The sequence below is a fragment of the Suricata suricatta genome, chromosome 3, assembly GCF_006229205.1.
Source record: "Suricata suricatta isolate VVHF042 chromosome 3, meerkat_22Aug2017_6uvM2_HiC, whole genome shotgun sequence".
NCBI classification, from domain to species: Eukaryota; Metazoa; Chordata; class Mammalia; order Carnivora; family Herpestidae; genus Suricata; species Suricata suricatta.
Window position 1 is genome coordinate 138,813,611 of NC_043702.1, and position 27,676 is coordinate 138,841,286.

General features: G+C 43.8%; 1 pseudogene; it reads right to left on the minus strand.

Moving 5' to 3' along the window:
• Positions 1–27,446, minus strand: LOC115287112 (annotated as a pseudogene).
• Positions 27,447–27,676: the final 230 nt, after the last annotated feature.

Genomic DNA, 27,676 nt, shown 5'->3' on the forward strand with positions numbered 1-27,676 from the left:
TTATTGAGGTGGCTGACCACGTCCACAACCAAATCTACGTCTAAACTGGAATTCAGTTGCTGACCCAGCTCTTACTGGGCCCAGCTGGCCTCAGCTTTCTTGCTGGCACCAGGGGGCACAGCCCTTGGTCTGCAGGTGTCTCTGTCAGCATCTCCTCGTGTGAGTCTTGCAGTCTCTCTCCCTCCAGACCTTTGGGCCCTGGCCTGCCAGGCTCAGGGCGGCTGTGACGGCAGAGTGGCAGGCACAATTTCAGGAGGCAGGTGGAGACAGTCACAGAGATACTGGATACCCTGGCTGGTAAGGTACGGGCAGAAATGTCTCCAGACAAACCGTTCCTTTATGTGGCCTTATGATTGGAGGGACTGCACGGCCTTCATGATGTGAAGACTGGGCACATTCTTGTCTGCTGGCTCAGGGGTTTAGGCATGTGGACGTCTTTCTTGACTACCAGGGCTCCCTTCTTGAAAATGAGTTCATAAATGGCAACACGGTTCTTCCTGGGCATCAGGATCTCATCAACTGCTACATCTGGGGCTGGAGGCTGAGGAGTAGTCTTCTTTCCTTATCTGAAATGGGGATGTGAGAGCTGGCACTATCACAGATGTTTTTATGGCTTTGAAGTTATGACCGTGTGAAAGATCACAAGGCAGACAGTTTGAAGGAAGCTGGCTCCCTGATCTCTTTATGGAGCCCTGGGCTTTGTGCATATAAGAATAAGCCCTCAAGGAATTAAACCTCTATAGTTGGGTCACTATTGTGAGGAGCCAAATACAATATATGATTATGTGAGCATGAAGAAAAGGTATGAAGGTATACATATCAAGTTCTTAACATTGACTAATGGGTAGGGTGGGGTGCAGGAGGTAAAGAAAGGGGAGGGAAGGTATAGAAAAAAATATTTTAAGTGCCTTCTATTCAAAACAAAGCAGCATTATGATACTATCCCATTTATTTCCAATTATATATTCACTCCTTCTGAGCCCTCTTTGTTCCTAATTACAATTATCCCTCCCTCAGGGCCATCCTGAGGCATCTGAATCCCAGGGAGAGACACAGTTCAGACTCTTCTCATATGATTGATCAACATTAAAAAGTTAACAGAGGAATGGCAGTATCCCAGGGTAGTGGGATTTCAGGCGATCATTTCTTTCTTCCTTATTTTGGTATGATTGTCTTGTTTTTATATTGATCATGTATTACTTATATAATCAGGAGAGAAACATCAAAGCTACTTTCATTGTGGAACAACAAATTAACAAACAGACTGGAGTGAGGCAAGGTTGGAGGCAAGATCAACTGGGAGGGCATTTTTCATAATCCGGCTAAGAAATGATGATGGGCCAAATGCAAGTAATGGCAATGGAGTTGGAGACATGTGGAAGGGGGGTCGAATCAACATAGTGATTCATTGGAAGAGGAAGAAAAGGCAAGGGTTCCAGCTTCAACAAGTGGATGGAGAGGTATGCCATTTCCTGGGATGAGGGGTACAGGAGGAAAAGCAAACATTGAGTGGAAGACATGTAGCCTCTTCAAATATTGATGCCTAGGCTCTACCCTGACCCAGAATCTCCAGACAGGTGTTACAGGTGATTCTAAGGCACAGCCAGGGCTAAGAGACCCTGGTGAAGACCCTAACATGAGGCTGAGGACCAGGCGAGCAGGAAATTTGAGACTAAGAAAACATGGTCAGAGAAGGAGGAGGAAAGCAAAGGAGACTGTGTCCTGGAAATCAATAGAGAAGGAAGTTTCTGAAACTTGGCACTGTGCTTGGAGTATAATTGGTGCTCAATAAATGTTTACGGGCTAAATGACAGAAGGAAGTAAGGTCTCAAATATTGCTAGGGAGTCAATAAAGAGAAGGGTTCTCAAGGGTCTATTGGACTTGGAATCAGAGAGGTTATCTTTGGCCCTCGTGGAGTCAGTGTGTGTGGTTGAGTGGTGAGGATGAGGACACAAGTGTGGTGGGCTGACAGCTGACTGCAAACTGGCAGCCATCACACTGAACATCTTGGTTATGCTTAGAAATCACATTTTTGAAACAATTATTTTGTGATATTGAAAAATGCTCCCTCTACCTGTAATATATGATCCTGATCTGGGTGTAAATTAGAAGCATAAGGAGCTAATTTAGGAGCTTATGCTCTGGAGCCAGACTTGCTAAGACTGAATTGTGACTATGCTGCTGACTCGATGCACAACTGTGCATCGGTCTCTCGCTGGATCACCGGGAGCCGGGCACACAGAACGCACTCAGCAAAGCGTCAGCTGTGAAGTGTTAGACATTGGTATATACATGGAAACCCAAAGATGAGTGGCAGGATTACAAACTTTCTTTTCAGTAAGGTTTTGTGTACTGAACTTGTACTACTTTTATAACTAGAGAAACATGATATTTAACAACAAACAAGTTTTACTATTCAAGAAAAGATAAGGAAAAGGCAATAGCTAAAGTGTATAGGATTGATATTTCATGTGCTTCTGATGGGACAGACATTTGCCTGTTCATGACTTTTGGAAAAGCCTGAAAGGTGCTGAATGTGATGACTGTGGCAACAATGTTTCTGGGGAGGGAGAAGGGAAGGGGGCCGGAGTGGAGTTTGAAGAATTAGCCTTAGATGGGATATGTCTTCTGTGATTGGGAAGGAAAGAAGTTGTGGGTAGGTATAAATGCAATAATTTGGGGGCACCTGGCTGGCTCAGTCGATAGAGCAGCAACTTTTTTTTTTAATGCTTATTTATTTTTGAGACAGAGAGAGACAGAGTGTGCACGGGGGAGGGGCAGAGAGGGAGAGACAGACTCCAAAGCAGGCTCCAGGCATCAAGCTGACAGCACGGAGCCCGATGCAGGGCTTGAACTCACAAACTGTGAGATCATGACCTGAGCCAAAGTTGGATGCTTAACCCACTGAGCCACCCAGGTGCCTCTAGAACATGCAACTCTTAATCTCAAGGTCATGAAATTATTTAAATAAAGGTATAGTGATTACTTTAAAAAATAATTTAAAAAATTTTAATGCAATAATTTGTAGGTGCAGAGGCAAGAGATCAAGGAAGTCCATAACTGATAGTCTTGATGTCTGTTTCTGAAGCCAGCAAGGCCGTCTTCTGAAGGGGAGATTTTGAAAAGCCATCATGGGGAAAAAAGGAGGAAACTGACAACACAGATACTGCCAAGTGGCACCAAGTGCCTGGCTTTGGATGGAGATGGGACTCTGCCAAAGTCCTGACCTATGTCATCTCCAGTGGAGCAGATGTACCCACTGTTCTGTCACACAGTTCTGGTGTGTTTGTGGCTTGCTCTGGATCCGTGATTTAGTTTCTGCCCATGTGAATTCTACTCCTTCTCCCTCTTATTTACAGAAATCCCCCTTGGTCTGCAAAGCCCAGCTCTAGTTTATTTACTCATTGAATGATATTAACCAATCCAATTTCCAGGTGGTCTCTCAGAACCTCAGACCTTCTGGGTTCAGGAACGGGCCAGAGGTCCATTTATGTCTTTTCTCTTTGATACCTGTGCTATCTGATCATGAAAGGGTCATTTCGGGACGGGGGCTTGCCTTGAAGTTTGACTTCCTGGTGAATTTTGATTGGGGGCCAGTATTATATTCAGTCTGTGTACATGTGCTTCCTTTAGTTCTGTTATTAGGGATTTAATTTACTGGAGGGGAAGCACCTGTAACCCGTTTGGAAAAATGTTTAATGGCAATTCTCCCGGATGTGACACGCTTGACAGTAAAAGTTCCACGGGAATCACTGCAGCCCAGTTCACGTGTAGATATAATCAGACATTTGGCTAGCTAGTTGGAAATGACTGGGTTTCCCAGAGAACTGAATCCCCATCATACCTATTCTCTGATTTTATCAGGATCTCCAGGGCTCCCACTCCTCCATTTCAACCAATGCAGCACGCCTCCTGACATATTTTTCTTCTACATCCTGCATGAAACATGTGGCATATCCTCTGGCCTTCCTAGCATCCAAGGTTCCTGATTTTCCCATCGCATCTTCTTTACCGGTCACCACTCCTGAATGCATCCAGCCGTCTCTTTTGCTTTTATGTTAGGGCTACTAGTCCTTCATCAGCACCTAGGTTTTTGCCCCAACATGGCCAGCAGGGATTAGAGGGGCCAAAGGACAAAAAGTCAGCCCTAATGTCACTGGTGGGAGTCAGTGGGACTTAAGGACTGACCCCAGAGCAGCTAGGACATTGGTTATATACAGGTGGACTGAGCAAATATGTAATATATCAAGAATAATGAAAGCCAATTCTCTCTCTGTTAGTGAAGGGAGTTACAAGAATGGAATGTGGAAGATAAACCCTGCGATGTTGGATTGGAATTGGAGGCATTGGTTACACCTCATAGTTTTTGAGAGACAGATATGGAAATAGATACAGATGTGCATGTGTATGTATATTTATGTTTATGCTTATATTTATATTATTTATATTTATATTTATAATTTCTGAGCTCTATTCATTGAAAGGACAGGGGCCTACAAGCAATACATGACACTCCAGAAGGAAGGAGCACATTGGGTATCCAAATCCTGGTTTGTGATTATCAATTTCTATTAAAAGGAATCCAAACTTCTTGGAGAAATGGCTGATTTCAGGGTAAGGGCAGGGAAGCATAAGATGAGTAACAAAGGACTAACATATTGAAAGGACACAGGAGATAACATGAAGGGATTCCCTCTGACCAAATGGGGGACAGCTTGAAGATAAAGAAAACAAATAGTGGGGCATGTGGGTGGCTCAGTCGTTTGAGTGTCCAACTTCAGCTCAGGTGATGATCTCACAGTTTGTGAGTTCGAGCCTTGCATTGGGCTCTGTGCTGACAGCTCAGAGCCTGGAACCTGCTTCTGATTCTGTGTCTCCCCCTCCTTCTGCCCCTCCTATGATCATGCTCTATCTCTCAATGATAAATAAATGTTCACAAAAATTAAAAAAAAGTAACATTACAAGCCATTGAAAAGAAGTTCAATGGGTCCATACAATTGACTTTTAACCAAAAATTAACAATTTGTATGACTTATAACATGTAGAAATAATTAACATATTATAACAGTAGCATGAAAGCCAGAAAGGGAGTAAATATATGATTGTATGTTTCCTTCCTTGTACACAAAGTGATATAATATCATAATATTATTTCAAAATATGCTTGTGATGTTAGAAATGTATATTGTAATTTCTAGAGAAACCACTAAAACAAAAACCCCATGAGAAATATCTAAAATGGAACATTAAAAACTTTTTTGCTATATACAAATAAAAGCAAGAAGGGAGGTAAAAAGAAGCAGAGAACAGCTAGAATAAATTAAAAATAAATAGCAAGAGAGTAGACTTAAACCCAGTTGTGTCAATAATTAAACTATATATGAATAGTCAAAACACTACAATTAAAGGATAGGCTGGTAAGTAGGATGGTCTAGGAAGGCCTCACTACAAAAGTGACAAGTGAACAAATACTTCAAGGAAAAGAAGGAACAAGGCATGCAGATAACTAGGGTCAGAGTGTGTCAGACAGAGGGAAGAATGTGTACAAGACAGATACTGTTTTATTTTTTAATGTTTGTTTATTTGGCGAGACAGAGAGAAACAGTGTGTGCAAGGCGGGGGAGGGGCAGAAAGAAAAGGAGAGAGAGAGAATCCCAAGCAGGCTCCATGCTGTCAGCGCAGAGCCCAACACAGGCTTGATCTTATGAACCATAAGATCATGACATGAGCTGAAATGAAGAGTCAGATACTTAACCAACTAAGCCACCAAGGCACCCCCAGATACTATTTTAAAAAGGAAAGTTGATTAACAGACATTTTCAGAGCTGAGGCTGCTTGGATTCTCAATGACTAAAACATCTACAAGTATTCCTAGGATTAAAAATTGGCAAATTCATGGTTTATGGTTATAATGATCACAAAGTCATATATTTAGGGATTAGAAGAAGATATGTTAAGGTCATCTTGTTCCAACCTCACACCTGTGACATTGCTGATAGATAATGAGTTGGAGTCACATCCAATGAAAATGATTTCACACCACACAAGGCTTACTCTTCCTCTTGATGAAAGGCTCCAGTAGAAAGTTCTTTCATCTGTGGAGCATAAAGTTGCTTCACTGTCCTTGAATTTTTTTTTTTTTTTTTTTGCACATAAGCAATCTTGATGAATGTCTTACCACATCTAGTGAGACCTAAAGTAGGCGGGTTTCAGCTTGACCATAAGTTTCTTGGCTTTCATCACCTTCACAGGGCCTGTCAAATGGTTTAGATTTCAAAACTTAAACCCTTGGCCTTTACTAAACCTTCCCAGTATCTTTTGTCAAGAGGCTTCCTGGACATTTGAAGGGAAAGTAAACCAAATGGGTGTTTGTTTCTCCTCAGTGAAGGCAAAGTGCTTGCAGAGGCCAGCTGGTCTATTTTTGTCTGTGTGTCATGGATGGTTGCCAAGAATGAGCAGAGGGGTTTGCCTGTAGTAAAGACCAGGGACAGGGGTTGGTGGATATGGTTACTGATGCAGAAGGAAGGCTCATGAACAGGATTCAGAACCTGCTGAGATGGTCCTGGCTCCACCTGCAAGCTCAGACCTCTCATTCTCCTCCTCACTTGTATCCTCTTGTCCGTGGGCTCAGGACTATAAGGGATTCAGTCCTCTCTTAACAGAAAGTAGATATCAAGCCTTTGGATGGGCCAGACCTTGTAGTGCCCTTGTCTTACTATGTGATGCTCTGGTTGTTGGTATTCTGGATCCAAAGTGTCCCTTCCCACACCCTCACTAATGAAGCTCAGCATTGCTTTGGCTGGATGCAAAGACTGGAAGGGCTTAGGCACCTGGGGAAGCACTAAATGTTAGAGGGAGTGAAGTTAATCCTAGGGAGTTGCAGACTGACTCGGATTCAAAGACTGAGTATAGTCCAGAAAAACGCCAGAATGCTGGGGGTTCAGAGCCATGGATACCCGGTAGAGCTGGTGTTAAAGAAAAGCAGTTTGGAACTAAGCCAATGCAGGGTCCTGTGTTACTTTAACATTTGCACTTTCCTTAAGGCCTTATGTGTATTGAATACATCTATACAAATGAGAGTGAATTCAGGGTGGCTTTTTTAAAAATAGAGATTTTGAAATATCGATGTTTAAAAATATAGGCTAAAATATAGATTTCTAAGCCTTGCTCTTAGAAATTCAGATTTGGGGGACACCTGGGTGGCTTAGTCAGTTGAGCATCTGACTTTGGCTCAGGTCATGATCTTACGGTTTGTGGGTTCAGGCCCTGCATTGGGCTCTGCACTGACAGCATGGGGTCTGGACCCTGCTTTGGATTTGTGTCTCCTTCTCTCTCTCTGCCCCTGCCCCAGTTGTGCTCTCTTTCTCTCTCAAAAATAAATAAACATTTAAAAAAAAGAAATTCAGATTTGGTCAGTCTTAGGGGGACAAAAAACCTGTCTTTTAAAACTTTCCCAAATGACTCTGGTGTCTTGGGAGTCATCAGCTTAAGGAGTTGGAGGTCTGGCAGACACCTGGGCTGGGTCTTGCCTGCGGACGTCTGGACTTCTTGCCCTAAACTGTGGGACTGTGCTTGCTTTAACTTTTCTCTCACCTACCCTGCTGGTCCCATGACTTGGTTACCACCCTGCCCAGTGTTAGCAGGTCTCAGGGCTGCCATAAAGAGTAAGTAAGCTCATGTTAAAGAGTGCTTAGTGTTGAATCTGGTACTCAGTAATCACTCAGCAAAAGTCAGTAGTTATTCTTATTGTCATCTCTGCTTAAAACTATAGGATGTGCCTGAATTGTATGAGTCATTAGACTGTGCAGTCATATTTCTTGAAGACAGTAGAATTAGATCAACCTCCAGCTACCATTAATCCCTGGAATCTCTTCTCCTTCAGGAAACTTCCTGTTTGGTCCCGCTGGGTCTGCACTTGGTTGCCAGTGTTTCTTGGGCCTACTTTGTATTGTTTTGGCAGGGTCTGGAGCAGGTGTAAGCCCCTTTGTGTTTCTTTAGAAATGCTCTCCACTGGGTGGGAGGAGTTCGGGTCCCACTCATAGTGGTTTGTTTCTATTCCTTTGCGGTTGTGTTTATGACTGTGGTACAACTATTTGGAACTGAAGTGTTGTCTCTTTGGAGACAGGGTACTCTGTAGACACAGTGTGAAATTCCTTGGGCTGGGAGGGTCCCCAGAATGTAACACAATATCTCTACTGGCTCTAGAACGTCCCAGAGTGGATAGGATTTTACTCTTACAATGAGAATTAGGATTTTAAATGCAGGAATGTAAATGCAGGATTCACTCATTTGTTCATTTATTCAACTAATGTTTATGAGTGCTTTTTAAAAATTTTAGACAGAGAGACAGAGTGAGTGAGAGGAGGGGCAGAGAGAGAGGGAATTTTAAGTAGGCTCCATGTTCAGCACAGAGCCTGATGCGGGCTCAACTCCACAACCTTGGGATCATGATCTGAGCTGAATCCAAGAGTTGGACACTTAACCAACTGAGCCACAGATGTGCCTATGAGTACTTTTAATGTGCCAGGCACTATATTAACACCGAGAAGAAAAAAAGGGTCCCAACAATTTCAGCCCAGAACCTCTTTGTACTCTATCTTGTCCACAGACTATAACAGCATAGATTATTAAACTTCACTCATTCATATTCACAATTGCTGAACATCTACTATGTGCAGGTCTAACAGGTTAGGAGGATATACAGTAGATCACTTTTATCCAGGGAGGATTTGTTCCAAGACCCCCAGTGGATGCCTGAAACTGTGAATAGTAACAAACTCTGTAAATACTGTATTTTCCTATAAGTACACACCTAGGATAACGTTTGACGTATAAATTAGGCACAATGAGAGATTAACAACTTACCCAATGATAAAATAGAACAATGATAACAGTCTACTAAGATGAAAGTTATGTGAATGTGGTTTCTGTCTCCCTAAATACCTTATTGTACTGTACTCACCCTTCCTTCCTGTGATGATGTGAGATGATAAAATTCCTACCTGAGGTGGACTGAAGCGAGTGATGTAGCATCAGGCCACAATGGACCTTCTGTTGAAATGTCAGAAGGAGGATTGTCTGCTCCCAGACCACATTGACCCCAGGGAACTGAAACCGTGAAGAGCAAAACCGCAGCAAAGGGAGGGACCACAGAAGCTCCTCTCTCCAGGAGCTCACAGTTTGGTAGGAAAGGAAGTTCAGAAACATATAACCATCTTGTTTCAAGTCCTGTTTGGCATGAGTGAGATGTGATTATTCTACCAAGAGCTTAGTGCTAAAATAGAGCTACAGTAGAAACATGTACAAAGTACAGGAACATAAGAATTATATGCTTGGTGCTCGTCAACACAGCAAAACAGAGAGAGTAAGAGAAATCAGAACAGAGTAAGAGAAATGGAAAGTTGTAGCGTGGCTCGACTACTTACCACCTGTGTGATCCTGGGCAAAGTACCTTCCTTCTCTGAGCCTCACATTCCTCATCTATAAGATGGAGGAAAGGGCATCCAGCACATGGATTACCAGGAAGAATAAATGAGGCCCCCCCCATTTTTTTTTAAAAGAGCTCTCAGTTTAGTTCCCTTTTATTCTAATCTACTACCTTGCATAATAGTGGGTTAGTGCCTGACTGTTGCCCTAAACTGTGATTTCCCAAGGATGGTGACTGTGTCATATTTAGCTTGGTATCTACTGTGACTGCCGCATATTGCGTTGTCCCCTGCTTGTGTCTGCTCACTGTCCCCTCACTGCTGCTGCTCCTGCTCTCCTGCCAAGGGCACCATCCACGGTCCAGGGCCGTGTGGCCAGGTTGAGATTCTCTGTACAGAGGAAGGATATGAATACCCGAGGGTGTGGAGCAGGAAGCTGGCCTCATGGTTAACTTGCTCCTACTCCCCTGCAGGTTCCTGATGTGCTCCCTCAATTTTAACCTCCACCCACACCCAGGTTCTTGAACCGGCTCCTGCCCCTTCTCTTGCTGTCCGTGTTGCACTGCCTTGTGTGCTGGCTGCTGATTTTCTCACTGATCTGATTCTCCACACTAGCTCTTTGGGCCTCACTGATACAGCACTGTCAGCATCAGAAACCTGAAGGAGTGACACAGGAGTGACCCCCAAATGACTTCTACCTCTCTCACCTTGACTCACCTGCCCTAGTGGACACCTTGCTACTAGCTCTTCTGCCCCAACTGGACTTCTGTCCCACCATGACCCACTCAACAAACACACACTGAGTTCTAAAAGTATGCCAGGTTCTCTGTGCTAAGGAACACACATATAGAAGACATGGTCCCTGCCTTGAATGACATCTGCGATATGGCCCCTGTCTTTTGGAAAAGGATTGTTCAGCCACCACAATGAGGTTTTCTAGCCCACTTTGAAGAGCAGACACCAAAGTGCCTTCCTGTGGAGCCCTAGGGCCAGCCCTCCTTACCTGCAAGAATAGCACAGGGCAGGAAGCAGTGAATTGAGAAAGTTATTGAATACTTACCTGCTCCAGGTACTGGGGATATAACAGAGACTCTGAAACATTTTCTGCCTTCGCAGAGCTTGGAGCCTGTGGCAGGCAGAATAACAGATCCCAAAGATGTCCATGTCTTAATCCTTGAATGCTGTCAATATACTATGCGACGTGGCCAAAGGAATTAAGGTTGCCGAAGGAATTGCTAATCAACTGACTTTAAAATAGGGAGAGTATCCTGGATTATTCTGTTGGGTCCAGTGTGATCACAAGGATCCTTAAATGGAGAAGAAGGAGGCAGAAGAGTTGATGTCAGAGTGATGTGATGCAAGGAAGATACAACTGGTCATTGCTGCCTTTGAAGATGGAAGGGGCCATGAGCCAAGGAATGAGGGCAGTATCTAGATGCTGGATAAAGCAAGAAAATAGTTTCTATCTAGAGCCTCCAGAAGGAACACAGCCCTACACACAGCTTGTTTTTACCCCCGAGAAACCTATTTTAGACTTCTGACCTCGAGAACAGTCAGCTAATACATTTGTAATGTTTTAAGTCACTAAGTTTGTGGTCATTTGTTACAGCAGCAATAAGAAACTAACATAGAGTTCATGTGGGAAGATGGGAAATAAAGAGGAAATTACAGTTCATTGTGATGAGTGCAGTGATCGGAGTGTAGCGGATACTGGGGAGTGTAGAGAAGGGGCCCATCCCAGCCTTAGTGGAGGAGCTGGGCAGTGCCTCCTGGAGGAAGTGGGCTGGGGAGCTGCAGGAGACGGGGAGGAGCCAGATGAGAACCTGCTGGAGGGCGGGGGGTTGTGACCTGGCCCATGACAAGTTCAGTGAAGAGGTGTGGGAGAGTCTGGGCTACTCTGGGTGGTCCCTCTGCCTATAGTTCCTTCTTCTTGGAGAAGTGTTTGGAGAGAGTGCTCAAAATGTAACAGGTGGATAAAAAAACTGTTATATATTTATACAACAGAATATAATACCTCAAATAGAAAGCAAATAAAAGTATTTTTTGCAGGAAAAAAATGTAAAAGACATAAATCCTCAGGCCCAGCAATTTTCACAGTTAGGAACTTACTCTGTACGTGTGCCCTCATGGGAATTCAAATATAAGTGTACAAGGAGGCTCTCTGTTGAATGGTTTCTAGTTGTTAAAAAACTAGAAATAAGTGTCCACATGGGTGATTCGTTACATTTCAGGCATCCATGGTATGACATTCCATGAACTTATGGAAACCAAAAAAGATCCATGTGGCCTGATACGTAGAGTGACCAGAAGCTTTATCCAAACCAGGATACTTTCTTGAGAGTGGAAAGGATTCTATTGATAAGCATACTGGCACAGAAGGTGCAAACCAGGACTGTCCAGTATGGGACAAATGATCATACTGCCAATAAAGAATAATTTCCAGGGGCAGCGAGGTGGCTCAGTTGGTTGAGCTTCCGACTCTTGGTTCCAGCTCAGGTCGTGATCTCATGGTTTGTGGGTTCAAGCCCTGTGTCAGGCTCAGTGCCTACAGCATGGAGCCTGCTTTGGATTCTCTCTCTTCCTCTCTCTCTCTGTTCCTCCCCCGCTTTTCAAAATAGGCAAATAAACTAAAAAAAAAAAAAAAAAGAATAATCTACAAGGAAGATTTTTAGACATATAAACAATATATCAATATGCATAACATGTATAACAATATGCATAGCATGATTCCATTTGTGTTTATGTTTTTCCAAAAGGATACATCTCGTAGTTACATATGCATAAATGCTTTTTATTGAGACTGTATATAAGATTAATTACCATGATCAGATATGGGAAGAACAAGACCATATGGGAACTATTTTATTTTGAGCCTACATTCATTTCAAACTCTACAATGGGTACGTAAGTTACTTTCATAGTAAAAATGCAAAATTGACAGGGTACATATATTAGTTTCATAATAAAAATGCAAATTTAAAGAAAGTCATGGGAAACCAAGTATATATATTTTAATTAGGTGCTTGGTCCCAATCTTCCTCTGGTTCCTAGGTTGGCATGGCTCACCTCCTCACACACTACCAAATCTGGATCTCAGCAGTTGCAACAGGAAATGATGGGCAAATAAAACAGTAAAAAAAAATAAGCACATCAACAACATGTATGATAAAAATTCTTCTAGGTTTCCAATTATAAAAGTAGAGGCTAAATTTTCTAGTGAAAGGTCTCTCTAAAGTTGCAGACTCTCCACTCAGATTGTCCGAATGTAGAAAATAATTTTTCCTCTATATTCTAAAAACTATTGCCAGACAGCAAATTCTTCCCCCCACTCCTTCTTCCTTCTGCACTGAAAAAGAAGTGCATTTTTAAAGCTTTCCTCCCTGACATGATAAGTTCCTTCCAAGAAGGGAAGGGCTGAATTTCAGGTCACTTCCTCGGCCCTTGTTGTGGGCCCCGCCTGAGAGCAAGGGGAAGAAGGACCGTTCTTTGGGTTGGTGGTTTGGTCAAAGGGCCTTAGAGGGGTCAAGTTTGTCTGGAGACCTGTTGATTTCCTTGGATTTTTGTTACCCTGGCACTTCTCCCTCAGGGAAAAGGAGGGACCAAACACAAACAGGTCAAAAGATTGAGAGGGTGGAGGTAGTTTGTTTTCCTGAAGGACTTTCTAAAAGAACCTCCACCTGTCAGACTCATTCCGTTCCTGCCCTTCCCTATCCTTCATGATCATGTAACTTTTCCGGCCTGGAGAGCTCTTACTCACAGTGAGGGGGACAGGCGGTGGCAGATAACTCTAGCAAGTGGCCACACTAGGGTTTGACCCAGTCTGTCTGCCTCAGAAGCCTGTGACAACTCTACACTTCTAGTTTCTTCTCCCTGTGAGAATTTAGCGCCCCCTTCAGGCAGGGCTTTTCCCAGCTGTAAACAAGGCTCCTTACGCCCTCCAGACTGTCCTTTAGTCCCCGCACAGACCACCCCCATCTTTCCCACCGCTGTTCCCCCCTCAAATACCACCTGCCTCTTCGGGGAGCCCTTTCAGTCCTAACTCTTTCACGGAGATCTCCCTGAGCACTGATATTATGCTAAGAAGAGATTGGATTTTAAATGTTGATTTAGTTATTTTTGAGAGGGGGGGTGCAGAGAAAGGGAGAGAGATAATCCCAAGCAGGCCCCAAATTGTCAGCACGGAGTCCACTGTGGGGTTTGAACCCACAAACTTTGAGATCATGACCTGAGTTGAAATCAAGAGGTGGACACTTAACCCATTGAGTGACCTAGGCACCCCAAAAGATATTGGATTTTTAAAAATCTTCAAAAACTGTGTGCAGAAGATTATTATTATCATTGCTGATCATAAAATCATTGACCTTAGCTATGGGGCATGTTCAAGCTTCAGGCTTAGCTCAGTGGCAGCCTGTGGTGGCAGCCTGGGATTCTTCAGGTTGGCTTTTCCAAACAGGTGACCTGTGGGGGTGACGGCCTGGTAGGCCAATAAGCTGTCCAGCTGAGGGGGAGAGCTCAGCCAGCCAGAGCCAGCCCGCTGGCAGAAGGCGCTGGGAGAAAGTAGGCTTCCATTTGCATATCAAATCCCAAAGTGTTTTGCCTCAAATATGAAGGGGTCACTTTCTCCAAGGAAGACAGTTCTTCCCACAGCTTACCTGAGGTCATCACAACTCCTGGTGGCTCTCTCCCAGAACACAGGATCTATTGTGGTCTCAGGACAGAAGCTGGACATTCTTTCAACAGGTTCCTCTGACCAGGGCATCCTGGCTGTCGCCGCACAGACCCAGGGGTTCCTGTTTCCGGATGTGTTAGTAGAAAGGGTCTGGGGTTGAGTCAGAGAATCATAAAATGTTAAGCGGTAGAAGGGAATCAAAGAGAAATCTAACAGTCTCTGATAAGGAAAATGAAGACTAGAGAGATTTCAGAAGTGGTTCCCAAATGCCAATCCTTTTATCTGTCTCCCAGGGGGGGGCGGGGGGAGACAAAGCAGTGAGTTAAAAAAAAATGAACTAAATTTATTCAATTTAAAAGATGTGTCTTTTATTCTGATATTATGACCTTCTCTTGTTTTTCGTGTTTAAGGTAATTTTTAATGCTCCTTAAACAAATGTAGTGACTGTACTTGAAATTCCAAAGTTCAGATACAGAGTTAAGTAACTCTCCAAAGGTCCTATAAGTCTAGTCAGAGGGAGGGCTGACTTTGAATTTCTATTACTCATTGTTTTCTTCTGAGCCACGGAGACACTTAACGTATGACTTGGGGTAAATGATTTACATTCTGAATTCCAGATTTTGCCATCTGTAAAATGAGGGATCATAAAATCTGCCCTGGGTCACAAAGTATTCATGAGGCAAAATTGAGATAATGGGGAAAGAAGAACTTTGAGAAGTAAGGTTTTTACACTGACGAAGGGCTTGGTGTGATCACGATACGTCAGTCGGTTGATTCTTGAGGCTCTAGCTGTGTGGACTGCATTAGTTTCCTAGGGCTGCCATAACAAAGTACCACACGCTGGTGGTTTAACACACAGAAGTTTATTCTCCCACCGTTCTAGAGGCTAGAAGGCTGATATCAAGGTACTGGCAGGGTCGTGCTCCCTCCGAAGCCTCTATGAGACGATCCTTCCTTGTCTCGTTCACTTCTGGTGGCCCCTGCTGTTCCTTAGCTTCTCACAGCATAACGCCTTTCTCTGCTTCTGTTTTTCCATGATGGTCTTCTGTCTCTGTCTCTTCACACAGTAATGTCCTTTTCATGATGAAACCAGTCATATCAGATTAGCGCAACGCCATCATAGCTTGATTTCATCGGCAATGAGCCTATTTCCAGGTAGGGTCATGTGCTGAGGTACGAAGAACTAGGACTTCAACACATCTTTGCAGGGGGGACACAGCTCAACCATCAACAAAGACCGTCTGGGTAAATGTTAAGCTGTGTTTTAAGTGGTACCAGCTGCCCTGGCTCTAAGGAAAGCAAATTTCAGTCACCCCACTCTTCTATAAAGGACCGCTGTGAGGCAAAAACAAAGGGAAGCAGAGGGGCTTGGGGGCATCGGAGGAAAATTAAAGCAGCTGGTTAATCAACAAACGGAAACCCTGGCTTCTGTGAGGTGGAGCACTTAGAGCTCCAAAAGCTTGACCAAGCTTGAAAGCAAATTCCAGGCTGTGTTCGCTCCTTGGAGAACTCTTAGCTGGCGTGCTGCTCCCCCAGAACAATCTGCATTGCCAGGGAAAGGTGAAGCTTTCTTAAATCAACATACTTGGGCCTGAAGCAATGTTTATTTATGAAGGGTCTGAGCTGGGCTCTGCTTTGCTGAGAGCGGACACACTGGTGGCGGGGGCACTGCTTGGCAGTCTGGCCTCGCCAGGCCCTGGGGCCAATTGAATCAACACCAGCCCTCCTCTCTGTCTAGCTGCAAGCCTCTGCTTCCTTCCCAGAGAGGCTTTTTGTTTTTTATTCTGACTCAAAGGTCAAAGGCGGCTGTGTTCCATTCTCCCAAGGACTGTGCCAAAGGACATGGTCATGAGGAACTCCACTCAGATCTTGCAAAGCATTCTCTCTCCATGAAGTTTGTGGACCCTGAAACATGTTCCTTGAGGAAGAGAGGGTTGCAGTACGGCTTTGGCTGGCCCTTGGTACTTTTGCCTTTGTGGGCCCCTCCCTCCATATAAAAATATAAAAAATTATGTTTTATATAATTGTATGCAGATTAGCATAATTCAGGCTGTTTTCTTATTATATGTCCATTGATATTATATATATATTTCCTTCTGGTTTTAAAAGAAATAAAATTAAAACATTTTGAGGGCTCCTGGTGGCTTAGTTGGGTAAGCTTCCTACTTCGGCGCAGGTCATGATCTCACGGTTTGTGGTTCTAGCCCCACATCAGGCTCTGTGCTGACAGCTCAGAGCCTAGAGCCTGGAGCCTGCTTCAGATTCTGTGTCTCTCTCTTTCTCTGCCCCTGCCCCACCTATACTCTGTCTCTCTCTCAAAAATAAACAAAAAAATTAAAAAAACAAAAACCATTTTTGTTGGTCCCTAAAATATCATGGGCCTTCAACACTGCTTAAGGGTAAGTGAGCTCTGTAGAGAGGCTATGCTATTTTTAAGCATGTGGGTGTAGGGCCCAGAGAGGGGTGTATACCTGTGTGTATCCACATGTGTGTGTGATTTAGATCTAGGAGATGATTTAAATTCAATCCAGTGTGGAACCAAGATGACCTTCTGAGGCCCATGTAAGCTGGAGGAACAAGGATTAGAGTTAGATGCCCCCTTTCTTCCTGTGAACCCAGATATATATCCAAATGGGAAGTGTACCTACCTTGTCAACGGTTCCCTGATGTCCAAGTTCAATATCTGGATACTTTGCCTCACCACAAGTCAAAAATGTAGAGGAAGATGTGCAAAACAGGGCAATGAGAGGCGGAGAAAACCAGTCTAAACAGGGGCCAGGTCCTGAGATTCTCACATATCAACACAAATCCTTCCCTGCAGGGGGGCGGGGGGTGGTCCTCAAAAAACATTTTTCACAGGGACCAGAACTATGCAGGCTTGAGCACAAAGTATTTTATCTTCCATCTAACCGAGCACTCACCTACCTTCTCCTCCATCAAGGAAAACTGTATCAGTTTTATAGAGTCTAGGAAGCATTCACTGAGTCCTTAGGTAGGTAAACTTCTGTAAAGGGCCAGCTAGTACATATTTAAGTCTTGCAGGATTTACAGTCCTTGTTGCAATTACTTAATTCACTGTTATAATGCAAAAGGAATCATGGATAATATGTTAAAAAAAAGTAAGGCCATGGCAGTGTTCAATAAAACCTTATTTACGAAAACAGCTGGAGGGCCAGATTTGGCCTGGAGGTTTGCCAAACCCTGGACTTCCCTATCTTTCCCTTCCTGACCATAACTTGTTCCTTCTTTCCAGAACATTTCTTGAGTGTCTATTATGTGCCATACAGTGTATTAGGGACATTATTAGGTTCTTGTAATATTTAAGTTATCCTGTTTTTACTTCTCATTTCTTCAATTACCTCAAAGGCCCTGTTTTCTTCTATATCCTCCATGAAGCTTAACATAGTGCTGAACTAAGTATACTTTGGTTTCTTATGATATTTGTTGCTTGTATTTTTCTGGTCTTGAAATCAACAGGGGAGGCATTAGTTAAATTCACCAAAACCCCTGAATTTGTGTTTGGTGTTCAAAAACCTTTCTTTTTAGGCTTCTGCTTTCCTCATGGAGCAACTTCCCATTCCTACCTGGCAGTTAACTATACTCAATGCTTGTCAGTCAACAAATACCCATTTAGCACCTACCAGTATACCCCAGGCTATTATTAAAAAAATTAAAGATGCAATCTTTACTCTCAGTGTTTATAAACTGTGGTAGACATTGGTGGCACACCAAAAACCACATCTCGCACTAGTATTACCCTTCTAAAGCCCACATTGATTCTTGGGTCGGCTGGTGGCTTTCTCAGTCAATGAGATATTAACAAACATGAAGCAAGCAGATAAGTACTTGCACAATGGAGCTCTACTTCTTGAATGCTCTCTTTTAGAACACAGCTGCCATGCTGTAGGGAAGCCCAGGATAACCAGCAAGAGAGGAGACCATGCGGAGAGGCCCTGAAGAATGAGGCATCACATGGAGAAAAGCGCCAGCCTGTGCCCAGTGGTTCTAATTTCCCCAGCTGAGGTCTGAGACGTGTGAATGAAGCCCTCTTGAGTCCTCCCATCACGACTGAGCTTCCAGATGACTGTAGCTACACAAGACACATTGAGCCAACCAGCAAAAGAACCACCCAACTGATCCCAGCCTGTATTATAGAGTTGTGAGTAAAAATCATTTTAAGTCACCAAGTTTTGGTGTGGTTTATAATGCAATAGAAACACTGATAATTGATAGACACTAATTAGGAAGAGTTTACACACACACACACACACACACACACACACACACACACAGAATCCAACCAAGAAGCCACATAAGGCCATGCCTGCTGGATCAAAGACTTGTACCAGCAACTTAAAGGGCAGGCCAGGCTGGAACAAAACCATTGAGGAAGTGTTCTGGGACTGAATGACAGACAGGATTTGAACATGTGGAAAAGAGCAACCTACGAAAGAAACAATGACAGCAGAGGCTCATCTCTCTCTGGACCATATGCCTGTACACAAAGGCTCTGAGGGCTAAAACCATCCCGAAGGATGAACTCTAATGATAGACTTATAGGAATGGTGACATAAGGGGGCATTTGTATGCAGCTGAGGCCCCCTCCCATTTCTCTCAGAACATACACGGGTGGCAACCCATTCCACTTACTCATAAAACCAGGCCTGATAAAAAGTAAACTATTATCAATTTAGAAAACTCTTAGGGCTGGGGCACCTGGGTGGCTCAGTTGGTTAAGTGTCTGACTTCAGCTCAGGTCATGATCTTATCATTTGTGGGTTCGAGCCCCATATTTGACTCTGTGCTGACAGCTTGGAGCCTGGAGCCTGCTTCAGATTCTTTGTCTCCCTCTCTCTCTGCCCTTCCCCTACTCATGCTCTGTCTCTCTCTGTCTCTCAAAAATAAATAAATGTTAAAAAATTTTTTTTAAAAATAGAAAACTCATAGGGCTAAATCCCCAGGACCTTAATAGGGGTTTTACTCTTAGGAGGAATAGCCAGGAACAATTAGGTCTATACTGTTTACTTTATAAAATGGCCAAATGCTAGGTTACAGGGTCCTATTATTACCCATCCTGGTCCATCTTGTTTACCAATGATTTGGTTTCTTGTTTATATATGTTCTACCCAATTAAAAATTTTATTTTCATGTTTATTTATTTTTCAGAGAGAGAGAGAGAGAGAGAAGAGAGAGAGAAAGAGCCTGAGTGGGGGAGGGACAGAGAGAGAGGGAAACACAGAATCTGAAGCAGCTCCAGGCCCTGAGCTGTCAGCACAGAGTCCGACCCGGGGCTCAAATCCACATGCCGTGAGATCATGACCTGAGCTGAAGTTGGACTGAGCCACCCAGGTGCCCCTGTACTACCCAGTTTTTAAAGACTAATTGCTTCTCTGCCATCTGAGTTTTTGGTTCCCTAATGCCAACACCACTGACTGAGATTCGGAGCTGGACAATGACCACACTGTATTGTAGCCGACTGTTCACTTCTCTGTAACCCCCACCAGAGCACGAGATCCTCAAAGGCAAAGATTTCTTCTGTTCAGCATTGTGTCTCCAATGCCTACATATTGATTGACATATAGCAAGTGTTCAATAAACATAATGCATTAATGAGATGCAAACCAGGAATACGACAGCCATAGAACCAGGCAAATTAGAGTGGAAGACATAGCAGACATAAACGATCACTAACATTTGTCATCGCAACTCTATTCCAGATTCAGTATTAAGCATGTGATGAATCTCTTGTTCACTCTTAGTGTTTAGCAAGTTTTAGTTACATCTGGAGAGATCAAATTATCTGCAACTGGAATTCCAGTAGGTTCTTCTATTCCCAAGTTCTAGCCCTCCTCCTGGATGGTAACTACAACCCAGCCACTCCTATTTGAAGGTTCACCAAATATGGGCAGAGGTGGAGGGGAGCATAACAGGAAGGCTCCATTTGAGAACTTCTGCTTGGGCCTCAGGAAAGAACTCACCCCTAAGCTTGTGCTAAGGAGGATCAGGTGCAGAGAGGAGAGGCCCTCAGAGTGTTTGAAGACCTTTTCACAGGCACGAGGAGGGGGGAGTTGGCACACAGCCTGCAGCAGGAATAAGGATGAGTCTCTCCCGGGCTGTTCTTTGCTCCTTCAGGACTAAGTTACTGTTCTCTGGAAGGACTGACAGGCAGGAGAGGACAACCGGACCTGCCAGGTCACAGGGTGGGGCAATACAACTTGACCCTGTTTCTCCGAGTTTCGTGATTAAGATCAGGAGCCGGGGTGGGGCAGGGGCTTGGCACCAGGGACAAAGCAGACGAGGGAATCCAGGCTCACAAAGAGCAGGGTGGAGCTGAGGTGACTCAGGGGGCAGGACCCGTGTGGGGCACGGCCTCTGGCAGGCAGGGGCAGATCTGAGGAAGGTGTCTGACCGCATCTCTATGCCTGCAGCTTTGCAGGCACCACGAGTAGTGTGGGAAGTTCACCGGTGGCTCGATCTCTAGGCTCAAATCCTAGTCATTTAACTTTTCAGGGCCTCAGTTTCCCCTTTGATAGCATGAGGCTGTAAAGCTAAGCGGGGGTGACAAATAAGTGAGAAGGCATGCTGAACATGTTCCTCTCCTCCCTGTCACGCTGGCCCTCAGTCCTCCCCAGAGCCTTAAGGTGAGCTGTGTCAGGCAGGGCCACATTAGGACTCTCATGGGTCCCTTTTGGCTTCCTGGGTTGCTTCTTCCATAATAAAATATTAAAAATTCTATTTTATGACTACATTGGTATAAAGATAAATATAATCCAATCTGGGTTTATTATTATATTCATTATTATTATTATACTCACTTTTCTTCTGGTTCTAACAAATTATAATTATAGTATTTCTGTGGCCCCTAAAAGTATCATGGGCCCTCAATGCTGTGCCTAATGGATAGATTGGTTCTGGTGTCAGGCCATATGCTATTTCTGCAGGATTGGGTCTCTTCCTTCTTCCCTTTTTTTTTTTAATGTTTATTTTTGAGAGAGAGAGAATACAGAGGGGCAGAGAGAGAGGGAGGCAGACTATGAAGCAGGCTCCAGGCTCCGAGCTGTCAGCACAGCTGACCTGATTGACCTGAGCCAAAACCAAAAGTTGGATGCTTATCGGACTGAGCCACCCAGGTGCGCTCCCCCCGCCCACCATCCTTCCTCCTTGAATCTTTGCAACCAAAATGGTTCAGAAGAGTGAATTCACAATTGAAGAGTTGTTTTCCCCCCTAAGATATTTATTGGGTCAGTGAGGGTGGTGGAGGTATTTCTGTGGTGGTCTCAGTGTGTCTGTACTTTAGGATGTAGCTGCTTTGGAGTAGGGGCAGGGTAGTGTGAAAGCCTAAAGTGCCTGAAAATTTATTGGTTCATCCAACAAAAAAAATTTTTTTTTTTTAGTATTTACCACACACCAATCCCTGTTATAGGAACTGGAGACATAGTACAATGAACAAAAAGGACAAAGTCCCTGTCCTCATGCAGCTTATTTTTCTAGTGGAGGGAAACAGACAAGAAACAAAAAAAGTAAATCAACTGATAAGTGCTAAGCAAGATGGGTAGGGAGAGCCGGTGGTGACAGGGTAAGAGGGGAGTTCCTATTACTTAGAAGGTGATCAGTAAACATGTCTTAAACAAGGTGATATTGAAGCGCAGCTCCAAAGGAAGTGAGGGATCGAGCCATGGGCCACCTAGGGGAACTGCATTCCAAGCAGAATAAAACGCAAATACCAAGACCCTGTAGCAGGAGCCTTCCCAGCGAGCTTGAGGTACAGAATGGAGGCCAGAGGCTGGAGGAGTGTGGCAGCAGATAAAGTTACACAGGTGGCGCAGGGCCAGATCACGTAGGGCTTTGTAGGCTGTTGTAAAGATGCTAGCTTGCAGTACAAGTGTGATGAGAAGCCACAGAAGAATTTGTTAGAAGAGTGATATGATCTGACTTGGCTCTTAATAATATCACTTTGGCTGCTTGCATGGAATAGATGGGAGGAGGCAAGCAGAGAAGCAGGGAGGCCAGTTAGGAGAGAATTTATAGGGATTTGGGCCAGAAAGTTAGCAAAGGTGATATGAGAAATGGTTAAACTGGGGATATGAAGGTAAAGCCACCAAGGTTTGTTGGTATATTAAGATGTCCGGCGAACCAGAAAAAGAGGAGTCAAGGAAAACTCCCAAGGTTTAGACTGGACAACTGGAACCATAAAATTGGTGTTTACTGAAATGGGGAAAGGGAACAGGGGACAGTTTAGAGAGGACTCTGAGAGTTTGGTTTTGAATGAGTTAATTCAGAGATGCTTCTTAGATAGAGATTCCCAAACTGAAGCACAGTGGCCAGCTTTCAGATGTGGGCTGCCCCCAGCAAGGGGTGCGGAAATAAGCCAAGGAAGCTCCCTCTAGCTGACAGCATTGTCCAGAGAGGGAGAGAGCGATGAGCCATCAATAGGCAACACTCATGGATACTGAGGGGATGCATGTCTTAGTCCTGGAGGCAGGGGGTCTGGATGTTACCTCACAGCATCCACTACAAATCACCTCCTGTGGTGTTCAAATCCACTCCATCTGGGAATAATTTCTCTATAACTATAGTTATAGTTTCCTTGGGAAACTTATGGAAGGTTAGTGGGGTGAACTACTACTGCAGCTAGTCTTGAGGCCACAACCCATCCTCATCATCTCCCTCCTGTACTACCTAGAGTCCCCTCATCCTGGGCTGGCACCTCTGCTGTTCCCAGTGGCTTACCTGGTGTTATGACCTAGACCCTCATCCCTAAGGGATCTGAGCAGTGGGTCACCATGCCCTTCCTAGATCAACAATGATGCACTTTTCCATTTACCTTTATAATCAGGAGAGGGAGCATCAGGAGACAGCCTAGTAGGTTATGTGAGTGCCAAAGACAGTCGTCCCTTCCCCCAGAGTATATCACAGCATCCTGATGATTAGGGTCAACACCTTGGCGAATGTGGCAATCATTTCCTGTCTGCCAGTCTCTTGGCATGAGGAGCCTGAAGTGACCAGGCAGCAGCTGTGGCTTAAAGTTTCCTGGAACCCCTAATGTACTTCCTCCTAGTGGAGGCACTCTCCCTTTGGGAACCAGGGCCTCTGGACCCACAAAGCCACAAGCTGCAGGGACTGGAAGCACAAATTCCTCAAGTAAGTCCCTGGAGTTGATGGTGAATGGGTCTTCCTCTTGGTTCCTGGACTTATGTATTCTGCCTATTGGAGACACAGTACTGTATAATGGTTTGTGCTCAGGATGAGATCACCTCCTGGGGAACAACACCTCAACTTTGCAGGATATCAACTCCAAGCTGGTATCTCAGCTGCATCTTTATGCAGCCACTTCACCACTCTACCAGGCCAGCACCTTCTGGGTATGAGATAGGACTCGGGGATACCATGGTCGTGTGCCCACTCCCACAACTCCCTTTGCTGAAAAGTGAGGCCCATGGTCCAAGGCAAGGTCATGCTCGATCCCATGTCAGTGGATCTAATGTTCTGTAAGCCTTTAAATTGTGGTGTTGGCCAAGACTCCATGAGCAGGAAAGGCAAATCCAAATATGGAATAACCAGGAATATACTGTTTTTAAATTAAATCTTTATTTGATAATTATAAACACACATGCAGTTGTTAAAATTAAACCAGAGATCCCAGTTTCCCTTGATGGGACATCTTGTAAAACTATCCCTCAATGTCACAACTGGGATATCAAACGTGATAGAACTCAGATGGCCCCAATTTTCATAACACTAGTTTGTGTGTGTGGTTGTGCACATACCCTTGGTTTGACACAGTTTTATCAGACACGTGGGTTAGTATATCCACTACTGCAGTCAAGATACAGAACAGTTCCATCCCTGCAAAGATCTCTGTATTGGCCTTCTATAACCATATTCCCCCATTCCTAATGCCCGAAAACCACTGATCTGTTCTCCATTTCTAAAATTCTGTCATTTCAAAAATGTTTTATAAACAGAACCATACGGTACACAAGTTTTTGGAGTTGGTTTTCCCACTCAGCATAGTTCCCTGAAGATTCATCCAAGTCCCACCCATCAATAGTTCATTCCTTTTATTGCTGAGTATTCCATGGTATGAATATACCATCCTTTGTTTGACCATTCATTCACTAAAGACATCTGGGCTGTTTTCAGTTTTTTGGCTGTAATGAATAAAGCTTCTTTGCATATTTGCATATAGGTGTTTGTGTGAACCCTAGGTCTTAACTTCTCTGGGATAAGGGGCCAAGAGTGTGACTTGTGGGTCATATGGCAATTATATATTTAGTTTTATTTAAAAAACTGCCAAACTGTTTTCCAGTGCACCCGGACCATCTCACATTCCCTCCAGCAATATGTGAGTGATCCAGTTTTTCTACATCCTCACCAGCGTTTGATGTCACCATGTTTTTATTTTAGTAAGCATGTAGTAATATTTCATTGTGGCTTTAATTTGTATTTCTCTAGTGGCTAATGACATTGAACATCTTTCCACGTGCTTGTTTGCCATCTGTAGCTCTTCAGTGAAACGTCTGTTTATATTTTTGCCCATCATACAATTGGATTTTTTTTTTAACTGTGGAGTTTTAAGACTTTTATATGTTTTTCTATATTTTGTATATGTTTGTATATTTTGTGTACTTTTAGATATTAGTTCTCTGTCAGATAAATGCTTTGCAAGTATTTTCTACAAATTATAGTTTGTTTTTTAATCCTCTTTATTGCGTCTCTCACAGAACAAAAGTCTTAAATTTTGATGAGGTCAAATTAATCATTTTCTCTTTGTGGGTGTTTTTGGTGTCCAGTCGAAAAACTCTTTGCCTATTTCTAGATACCAAACATTTTCTCCTGGTTTTTTTTTTCTGTAAGTTTTATAGCTTTACATTTTACGTGTAAGCCCGTGATCTGTTTTGAGTTAATATAAGAGTGATGCATATGCATTTGAGTTAATGAAATATGTCTCAATGCCAGTCGAATGGTTTCCTCTTCCAAGATGAAAAAGCTCCAGGGCAATCAACTTGCCACAAGTGGCTGGCTCATGTCCTCGGGGGATGGCGTTGTCCTGGGGGCTGCATATTAGCTTCTGTTCCTGGTAGGTTGGTCTTTTGTGGAGGCAGTAGCTAGACTAGCCTTTGTAACTGGGAGTTTTCACAGAGGTAGCCAGTGACAGAAACTATTTGAGATCAACTGGCTACGTCATTCCATTTGGGTTTATTGGCAGTTGCTTTCTGGTGGCCATTAATATGTGGCAAAATACTTCATACTTCATGCCTACTTCCACAGACCTATCCACATGCGTCTCCCTCAGACCTCCCTGGCTCCTTTCTTCCAAGCTTTGTCCTTCCCAGGCCCCTGATCAATACAGCCAAGCTATTCATCACCATCTGTATGTTCTTTACCTCAGGCTGTTTCTCTTTTCTTACAAGAGAGTAACAGGTACATGAAAGCTCTCTGATGAAGATTTCCCCTCACCACTGTTTTTGAGGGCTGCCCTTGGGTTGGCTGTAATGCAGCACCAGTCCATCTGGTGACCCAACTGTGACCCAAACTTAGCTTCTTCCTCCTCTGTCAACTGATCATAAGAGCCCCACCATGTAGCCATGGTGAGCTGTATGAGCTGAGAGAAATATGGCAGTTGACATGGGAGTCTGGAACCTACATATCCTTTCCGACCTTGCCTCAAAGTTAAAACAGCATCACCACCTTGTTCAATGGTAGGAACAGTCACAAACTTTGCCAGATTAAAGGACAAAAAATAAGTCTCTATTTCTTGATGTGGGAATAGCAAGTCACACTATAGAAGAGTATGTGGTATGGGAGATGGTGGGTCATCTTTGGAAAACACAGTCTACCACAACAAGGTGTCTCTACTCTGGCTGGTAAGAACTTAAATAATTCCCAGTCATGAATGAGCCCTAGGAATTTTTCAGCTCATAGCTCCCAGGAATTAGCCTTTCTGCAGCAGCTTTTCTTTGGTCTGGTCTTATGAAATGTCACCCTGTGCATGCACAGACCGGTGTTCATTCAAAGACTCAACTCCTTATACCGAGCTCTTTCTCCATGTAGCTCCCTCCTTTTTGGCATTTATCTAACAAATTTTAGTTGACTTGGCTTCCCCAAACTCTAATTTGCCTCCTCAGTTCAGCAGCATTCCTGGGCTCTGTTAGGGTTTTCCAAAACAATCCGTAAAATTGAATGGTGCTGTAATGGAGGCTGAGGTATCCGGAAATTTCCTTCACACTTGAGGGTTCCTCTCATTTGTTTCCCTTCTCTCATGGATCACAGTCCTGTTCTGCCTCTTGTCCAATGTCTAAAAATAGTTGTTTCATATCTTTGAGCCAGTTTTTCAGTTGGTTATGGTGAGAGAGTTAAATCCCATTTTTTCATGGGGGAAGTAGAGGCTGAATATATTTTGAAGATAAAGTCAGCAGGACTTGATTATGAGTTGGATACAGGTTGTGAGAAAAAGAGAGATGTCAAGGATGACTTCAAGTTTTTGGCCTGAAACTGGAAGGGTGGCATTGCTATTACCTGAGGTTAGATCAGAATGGGGGGGGGGGGGGGGGAGTAAAATTAGAAGTTTAGTTAAACTTGAGATACCTGTTAAACATCCAGGTGTCAACTTTTGAATTGGTTATAGGAGTCAGGCGTTCAGGTTGGAGATCAGGCTAGAAATACACAACTGGGAACTGTCTCTGTATAGATGGTATTAGGAGCCACGTGTCTGAACGAGATCAGCCAGGAAGAGAGTAGAGATAGAAGAGAGAAGTCCAAGGACCGAGTCCTGGAATATTCTGATATTACATATTTGGGGAGACAAAGAGGAGCCCTGGAGTTGTTTGTGCTCTGTCTCTCCCCTATCCCCACAATTCTCTCTTACTCCTCTGACTATGACCCATCCTGTCTCACTGATTTTCTGGCTCTGACTTCTGCTGACCTGTTTTATCCTGTGGCCGTCCCAGTCCAGGCCTGACAGATCAGTTCCAGGATTGGTACTGGGCCTCAGAAACTGCTCTAGCCAATCCAGGTCCGAAGAGTGCTCTAGAGTCATTTGAGATCCATCTGGCTCCATCAGGACTGACTCCTGCCAAAGTATAGGGTAGGAATAAGGTGAATGGCTCATAACTTTCACAGTGAGCAGTGCCTTGGCCGAACCCTCTTATCATCTGTGATGGTAACTCCCATGTTGAGAGCTCAGAAGAACACAAAAATAGCAGATACATCATCCTAGACGAAGCCAATTTCTTCTGCCAAAGATTCTGTCCCGCACAGTATTACTGTGTGGGCAAACTTGGTTGCTGTACTCTGCCGCTGGCCCCAAGACACCAAGTGCGTATTTCCCGAACATCTTCAATTTCCCCATAGCGATTTATTATTGACTGGAGAGTGGTAATCAATCTCAACATTATTTGCCTAGTCACACATAAAAAGGACTAGGTAAGGAATTTTATCATAGCACTATTTATAAAAGTAAAATATTAGAAATGACCTACATGTCTAATAAAAGGAGATGAAATAAATAAGTTACAGGATACACAACAGTGGTAAGCACTCACTAAAACAATTTTGCAGATATGGTTAGATGTTTAATAT